Consider the following 8,848-nt stretch of genomic DNA (forward strand, 5'->3'; position numbering starts at 1 on the left):
TCACACCGCAGTCTACCTAGTCCCTCTGCGAATTGACTGAGCGGTGTCAGGCAAAGTCCGAAGTAGCACTTTCACTTCGGATTCTGCTTAGTCAAATCGCGAAGTGCCCATCAAGCTCAGACAAAGTCTGAAGTAAAAAAAACCTCTGGGGTTGACTTTCCCCGCTCCACAGTAGGCTGACTAGAGAATTTACAATTCAAAATAGTCTATAGGTCGCAATCCTGAACGGATTTGAAAGTTTCTTTTTTTAGAAATGATCAGCATTCAATTTGTAAGAAAACGTGTTAATTACATTCATCAATTTTTATTTCAATGTAATTATTTATTCAACGTAAGTTTTTTTCTAAAAAAATAGAACATAAACTCGACACGTATCATATTTAACGTAATATCTTTCTAAATTTGAAATACGCGACGAGTTCTCCGCAATTTTGAGGGCACTAAATTTGACTTTGAATTTGATTTTCATCGCTTGATTTTCCGCTACGTCATCCATCGTTAAGAATTTTCAAAAACATTGTCGATTTATAAATATTATTCCAAAGCGATAAAAACAACACTATGACACCACTACACAAGATAAAAATTTACTTTTAAAATACTTCCAGCATTAGATCAAGAACTTTTTTTCGAAAATCTGCCAAACTACCACGACTATGTTGGGAACTAGATTACACTATGACCGTTTTGAGGACTTTGCCTGACACCGCTTAGTCAATTCGCGGAGGGTCTAGGCAGTCTGTTGTGTGACACACACACATATGTATATATATACACACACACACATATATATATATCCGAAAATCTATCCACATTTAACATAAATTTTGAAAACTTACAATTAAAATATGGCTCATTAAATTAAACAAATAAGGCAAAAATGAAATTTTTTAATTACTATTAAATCTGATAAATAGAAATAAGATACACGTGAAAGAATAACAGAAGTCAGTTAAAAAATAAAGTTACAATTAAACCAGTAAATAAGGAAGTAACATGACGTTTGTGATTATGCGATTGTTTATGCTTCATTTGTTTTCAATTCAGTTTTAAATTTCAGGATTTTGTTTATTTATAACACCCAGGAGTAAATAAATGTCTATGTAAGAAAATGTGGTTGATTTTTTAACACTGCTCAGTATTAAAAAGAATAAAAATTATTATCAATTAAATTCTATTTGCAATGCCCAAATGTTTTCTTTATGAGATAAATATAAAAAATCATCAAATTAATTATCTTTAAATGTTGTATTTAGATTTATAATCTGTGGCATACAAAATCTCGCAAAGAAGTTGATCGAAAAATAGTTTCAATCATTATTTAGTTTAAGACTCGCAAAAAAAAGCTTACAAAAAACTTGCAGGAAACAGGTAGGAGTGCCCGCTGCAAGATATCCCTCCAGTATCACGTGAGTTTGTGTTGGCTGGGTAGTGTTATTTAATTCGTTACGATATTTGTCGTCTTCATGTTGATTACACATGTAATTTTATGTTTAAAAATGAAACGTGCAATGAATCATAACATATTGTGCAAACGTACTCAACTTGGCTTTGGTGAACTTTCTATTTTATAATTGCATATTTCATTAATACACGAATTTCATAATATGACAGATGGAATCACAGACACACACACACACGCACACACATATGTCGTGGCCCACTCAGTGATCCCAGATCTGAAACGAGATGTGGTACAATTCTATGACAGGGCTACGTCCGTGTGAATATAGTAGGAGACGATATAAATAACTGGGTTGCGTGCGCAACCCATTTCTCCTCTTTTGAATTTGAAAACTCGAAGGTGCACGATTGCGGATCGGAACACTTTGGCGGTTCTATTTATATCTCTATCGGCTTTGAAATAAAATCAAGAGATTGGGATTTTAATATTTCCAGAATTCGATGATGGGCTGGCGATTCTCATGATTTGAATACTTCGCGCGCCTCTTTATATACGTATATTTTGAGGTTATGTTATTTCAAGTATAAAATATAAATTATATAAATATTAATGCTATTATATGTATATAAATATACACATATATTATTAATGATAATATTATAATTATGTTATATTGTAATAGTCTTATTTATATCTTGATCCGCATTTGAAAGAAATTGGCGATTTTGGAATTCATCTCGTTTGGATAAAAGCTCAATTATTTGATTGAAAAATTAATTATTTTGTTCAAAATGTAACTATTTTGTACAAAAAAGTCCTCTTTTCTATCAAAAGTTTAACTACTTTTTAAAAAATTTTTATTTTTTTATTTGAAGGTTCATCTCTTTCGTTGAAAATACGTTTTTAAAACTGACAATTAATCAATACCATTTTTGGTTAAGAAATCATGTGTTTTGTTAAAAATTCGTCTTTCTTTGTAGAAATTAAATTGTTCTATGGAAAATTTATACTTTTTGATTAAAAATTACATTCTTCGGTTGAATTATCAACTATAAATATTTTTTGGTTGTAAAGTCGTTCTGTTGTAAATGCAACTATATTGTTAAAAATTAAAATCATAATTTTTGAGTGAAAATACTCTTTTTGTTTTTAAAATTGACCTTGTTTAGTAGTAATTTAATCTTTTTGGTTGAAAATGTATCATTTTTGGTCAAAAATGCAATTATTTGGTTACAATATCAACTATACATCTTCTCGAGTTTAAAAGTCGATTATTTCACTAAGAGTTGAAATAATTTGTAAAAAAGACGTTTTTTTAACAAGGTTTTTTAATTATGGTTGAAAATTTAACTATTTGGTTGAAAGTTTAACTCTTTGATTGAAAACTCATATTTTTTGCTTAAAAAATTCAACTTTTTGTAGAGAATTCGTCTTTTTGACTTTAAAGTTAAATAATTTCTTTGAAAAGTCATGTATTTTGTTTAAGATTTGTCTTTTTTTTTAGATCATCAATTTTCTTGGTCGAAGATTCATCTCATTGGTTGAAAATTTAACAACTTTGTTTAAAATTAATTTTTTCTTTTAAAAATTATTTATCTTTATCTGAAAATGTAACTATTATATGATTGATTAAAAATTAATCGTGTATATTGGTTAATTTGGAAAATCGTTTTTTTTTCTTCTTGGTCAAAAATTGACCTTTTCCCTTGAAAATTTAACAATTTTCTTGAAAATTCGTATTTTTTCTTGTTTAATTGAATTTTTTAGCACAGTTTTTATCTGGAAATTGTACTACTCCATTTTTGGTTAAAACTTTATTCTGTAAATTGAATTAGTTAAAACAACAATTATTTGATAGAAAATTAATTCATTTTATTGAAAAGTAAACTTTTGGGTTTTTAAGCAGAAGTCTTTGAACCATTCCGCTTAAAAATAAGTTTACACTGTTTGGTAAAGAAATCATCTTTTTGGCTTTGAAATTAAAGAATTAAAAAAAAATCCTTATTGACTGAAAAGTCAACTCTTGTGTAAAATTTATATCTTTTTGGATGAGTTCAACAGTTTTTAATTAAAAATTCAAACTTTTTTTGTTGAAGATTTATCATTTTAGTTGAAAATGGAATTATTTTGTTGGAAATTTGTTATTCTATCTTTTTTTAGTTGAAAATTCAATTATTTTTATAGTAAGTTAATTTCTAACATTTTCAATTGGAAAGCTCAAATTTTTATCTCTAAATAACAATGCAAAAATATTAATCTGGAACAACTTAAAATAAAAACAATGTAACTTTTATTTTTAAAAGTATTTAGTTAAATAATTGGGTTAATCGTTCAATTTTGAATGTTACGAACTGAATGTTTCTTGAAGTATTATCATTTTGAACCTTAAAAATAATAGTGTAATTTCTACTTTTTAACTAAAAGTCTCTAAAATGTTAAAGTCATAAAAATTTAAAAATGGTAATTTCGTATTTTAAAGTTATTTAATTTAAAACATTGTAAAATTTAAAGGTGTTAAAAGTTTGTGTTTTATACGTATGAATTATTGAGCGTTTAAATGAAATGTTTCTAAATTAAAAATTTGTCAAGCTTCAGTTTTAAAAGTTTAAAATTCAAAATATTCCCACCTCAAAAAAATCATTTTCATATTTAAAAGTTTTCAAAGCAATTGTATGTATTCATGAATTGGGTCCGAGATTTTTTGAAAAAAAATATAATTCAGATATGGGAGAAGGAATTCTACAGAATAATTAAAATTTTGAGTTAGGACATGGAAATTTGAAAAAGGAAGTATAATGAGAGTACATTATAAAAAGAATTTATATAATATATAATTAATTATATATGATATTATAAATATAATAATATCATCTCAACAGATATTAATATTAACATTAATATTAATAAGCTTTAAATGATTGTGCTAGAGTTTTAAACGTTTGAAGTTGAATTTCTCAATTTCACCGAGAAAATTTAAATAGCTTTTCCCAAGTAGTCCTGAAAAAAGTATAATATTACCAAATTCTAGGAAGCTTTAGTTTATAATTGTTTAATTCCAAATGATTCTTATAATCAAATTTTATCATTTCGAAAGTCCGGAGGCTGTTTACACTTTTTGGTTTAATAGATAATTTAAACAATAAACTATCTGCATCTTTCTGTGATGTTTCTAAAAAATGTCATTCTATTTGTAATTATCTTGAATAAAAAAGCACTGAAAAAAGACACAATATTTTTTTGTGCTTTTCCTTACCTATTTTAATAATCGAATACAAATACGAAACGGCTGAAACGCTCTATACTCTGCTCCCTGAGAGAAGATACTCTAGAACGACCAATTTTAGTTTTCTTTACGCAGCCCATTATTCAATTTGTCAAGAAGAACGGACTTGTTGAGATATTTCAGCCAATCTGAGTGAACCTCTTCAAATTCATCAGAAACAATTTTCTTTGATTGATTTACGGCACTGGCTTTATGTTTTATATGTCTTATATGTCTTATATGTTTTATATGTATGTTTGCTTACCGAACTCAGTGTGGATAAGGTTACCCCAGCAGGGGCCTTTGGTCCAAAGCAGGTCAAAGTAAGGAAAGGTACAGAATTTAAACTTTGTAATTAGCAATTTGAAAATAGCATAATCCGCATCTACGAATTTTTCAGTTTCCAATGATTCATTGCTTACCTTGGAAAGTTGAAAATTTGAAGATGCTTAATTGGAGAAACTTTAGCTTAATATTAAATTTGATATTGCTTACTTCCCCAATTTTCAAACTTAATAGACAATTACATATAGTTGGAATCAGAATAATTCGAACATTCTGAATATATTACTTCTAAGTCGGGGATTGCAGAATTATTAATTTTTAAACTTTTAATTATAAAAAAGAGCTACTCAGTCAAAAACTCAAGTGGCTATCGTAGACACCTGTAACTCGAGTCTCACGCGCGGTGAGGTCCTTTTCTTTTATAGCTAACATCTCGCAAACGTCATTCAAACTATTTTAGAAAGAAACTCAGAGAAAGCAATAAATATTAAATTAAGACCAAGGGACAAATGCAAAGAGAACTTAATAAACTACGTATGAAAAAACGGGTAAGGACACTTCTCCATCCAAAAACGCCAAGCCATATGCGCGCCTAGAGGATCTTCTCTCAAGGAACAGAGTTTAGTCGGATAGCTGAATGCCCGCTTGTTGTCTGCCGTTATCCGTTGAATAGACGAACGCCTGCAAGTTCAGGTATACAGCTGTCTATTCAGCGTCGATTAGTGGGCGACGATATATACACACACACACACACACACTAACGACCGTGAGATAGGTGGTTACAGTCCGTACAGGAATTAATACGACGATCCAGCAAAAGCCTCGTGCACCCTAAGAACACGGAGCGACCCAAGGACTACCACCTTCTGCATGTTTCCTACAAATGTTTTAGCATATTGTTGACACGCAGGGATGTTTTTAGGCCATTAGCAAGTGAAAGCTTGGCACCTCCAAGAGCGCCGATGAAAAGGATGATTAGTTTAACAGAATATTCCGGGTACAATCGTTGCAACTCTCTTATAAGGTCTCGATACCTCTCTTTCTTTTCATTCTCCTTGGTTATGATGTTTTTGTCAGCTGGGGCCGAAAATTCGATAACGAACATGGCTCGCTTCTCGAAGTCAAGAAAAACCATGCCAGGCCTCGAGTGAGTAACCGAAACAATTGTCGAGAATATGAAGCTCCAGTATATGCGGCACTTCCCATTCTCGACAATTGACTTGATTTCCCCAGGAGCATTTAAAAGGAGCGATATTAAGGTTAATGCCGTAAGAGTGACTGAGATGTTAATAAAGCACTCTTAGTGCCGCATTGTGTCTTTGAATGTAGGTCGTTCCCGCCTGAGTTGGACAACTAGATAGTTATTGAGCTAAATGCTCTGGGTGTGCATGGTACGCCCTGCAGCTATCATCGGGAATGTCTTGGCTCAAATTGTGGCGACGGTATGTTAACGTGGAAATGACAACGTCTTGGCATGCAAAAATGAAAACCTCCGTACCAGACGTCAATCCGGGCGATTTAAGGAAAGAAAACGTTAGATCACAAGACATTGACTGATCCTTCACATTTCTGTGGAAGACACCGAGCATCCTTCTATCGAGGAGCTGTTCACGAAAGTTTTTCTCTTGTGCTTTCTTAATCCAGGCTTTCAGGAGTGAGTACTCGAGATAGATAAGATTTGATGCATTTTGCTCACCCCTAATACTGAAGTCAAGTCCGAGTGTTTCAGCAGCCTCCTCCGCTGCTTTGTAGGAAAACGCTCCTTTGCCCACTTCTTCATGATTCCTGACCTTTTTAAGAAGAGGGTCTCTTCCATTTGCAACTCTGTGTGCTGTATCCAGAATAATCCTGTTGTCAAGACATTCAAGACTCAATATTCCGCGACCACCTTAACAGCGTGAGATGTACAGTCGCGGAACGGAAGACTTAAGACGCATGCTTTTGTTCATGTGCATAACCTTTCCTGTCCCGATATTAAGGGATCTAAGCTCGTTCTTCGTACACGAAACTACTCCAAATGAATAGAGTACTACCGGGACGGCAAGCATGGTCGTTGCAGATACTTTGTTCCTCGCCGACAGTTCGGAAGACCAAATCTTTCGGATAAGACGTTTGTATCTGTTTCGGAGAGTATCCTTTATAGATGTCACATCCTGAATGCGGCTCTGTGGAAGGCCCAGGTATGTATAAGTCTCTCCAGAGCAATGGTGTCGTATAGCGCTTCTATCAATTTTCTTAGTATATAGTTCGAGAATCCCTAGAGCTAGATGTAGTTGCTCTCAGCATAGATCTTAAGATCGTCCATGTAAAATACATGACTGACATTGTACTTTCGATCTGCAGGTTTGCCGCTTAAGTACCCGTCGGAATAGCGAATTGCTAAAGATAGTGGCAATAATGTAAGGCAAAAGAGGAGTGGGCTCATAGTGTCGCCCTAAAAGACACCTCTCTGAAAGGTGACCTTGTTAGCTGTCACACGATTTTTTCCAGATGAGATAGTAAATCTGGTTTTCCAAAGCGGCATCAATTTCTCTATGCACCCAACTATTTGCGGATGAACCTTTAAGATTTCCAGAAGACAGATGATAAGTCTATGGTATGTAAAATCGAAAGCTTTCCGATAATCAATCCAGGCCATCGATAGGTCACGCTGGTAGAATGCTGCATCTTTGCAGACACATCTATTGATGAGCAGGTTCTCCCGACATCCAGCTACGCCTTTCGCTGAGCCTCGTTGTTCATACATTTCTTGCCACAGAGGTTCAATTGCCCGAACAATCCTATCATTTAGGATAGCTGTGAATATCCTATAAAGCGTGTTCAGACAAGTTATTGGCCTTCAATTCTTCGGGTCAGGTAAGTTGCCTATTTTCGGCAGGAGTATTGTGCGCCCTTCCACCAACCACTCTGGAATCGGCTCTTTCGACTTCAAAAATAAGGTGAAAATACGGGCCAAATGCTGATGGGTTGAAGAAAATTTCTTCCACCAGAAGGTTTTGATACAATCTGGTCCCGGTGCGGAATAGTTCTTCATCCCTCTTAATACTGTTTTCACCTCCTCGGTAGTGATGGGTCGGCATTCTTTATCAGGTGTTATGAGGGCAACACGTACCTCCTTGAAGCTATTTATATTTTCTGAGTCTTCGTCAAGTCTATGCTAAACTTCGTAGACTTCTCTCCAAAGTACTTCGACCTCCTCTGGTTTGGGTGGGTGTTCGACAGTAACTGGAGGGTCTTGGAAGAGTCGAGATGGGTCAGAGAAAAACTGTTGATTTTCTCTGACCCACCTTTCCCTCAGCTCTAGACTTCTCTTAGCGTCAGATAGTATCCGTATTCTCTTAACAATATGCTGCCTGATGGTCAGCAGCTTTGACTTGGTAAGTGTGTGATAACGGGTCCGGAGTTCGCGCGCGAACTTTCGAACCTTGGCGGTAAAATTCCTGCCAGATGTGATATAGTCAATCACACATTGAATGCGGGACGCGTACTGTCTTGCCCAGCCTATCTTTACGGCAAGTTGATGCATTCGTCTTTTGGTCTTATGATCAGCCGTTGGCTTTTTTTACGGTTCGCATCGGACAAAGCTCTCGCTGCATTATACACACAATAATTGATAGCCCAGAGGTCGGATTCACCGGAAAAATGTTCACGAAGCTCGTCATCCATTTCAGCCAGATCTTTAGGCTTGAAAGAAACCTTGGTGTTGATGTTTCTCCGGGTCGTAAAGCATCGCTTTTTATCTATTGGATGCCTGCCCGCGGTTGGTCTTAGTGTCGCCTCTCTTTCTTTGTTGTCGACTTGTTCTAGCTGTGGTAGAGTAGGCGTTCCGCTTACATAGCCCCTTTTACGGAGTAATTCAGCATGGTTTCGCAGACGTTGCTGCGAAAAGTGCGATA

At 34.2% G+C, this 8,848-nt stretch overlaps 1 protein-coding gene across 1 annotated transcript in view; it reads left to right on the forward strand.

The window, feature by feature from the left end:
* The window catches only part of LOC117169811 (leucine-rich repeat extensin-like protein 3), a 12,314-nt gene that overhangs the window by 2,300 nt on the left and 1,166 nt on the right, over window positions 1-8,848 (forward strand). The gene's annotated exons all lie outside the window — the stretch shown is intronic.

This window comes from Belonocnema kinseyi, chromosome 3, assembly GCF_010883055.1.
Source record: "Belonocnema kinseyi isolate 2016_QV_RU_SX_M_011 chromosome 3, B_treatae_v1, whole genome shotgun sequence".
NCBI classification, from domain to species: domain Eukaryota; kingdom Metazoa; phylum Arthropoda; class Insecta; order Hymenoptera; family Cynipidae; genus Belonocnema; species Belonocnema kinseyi.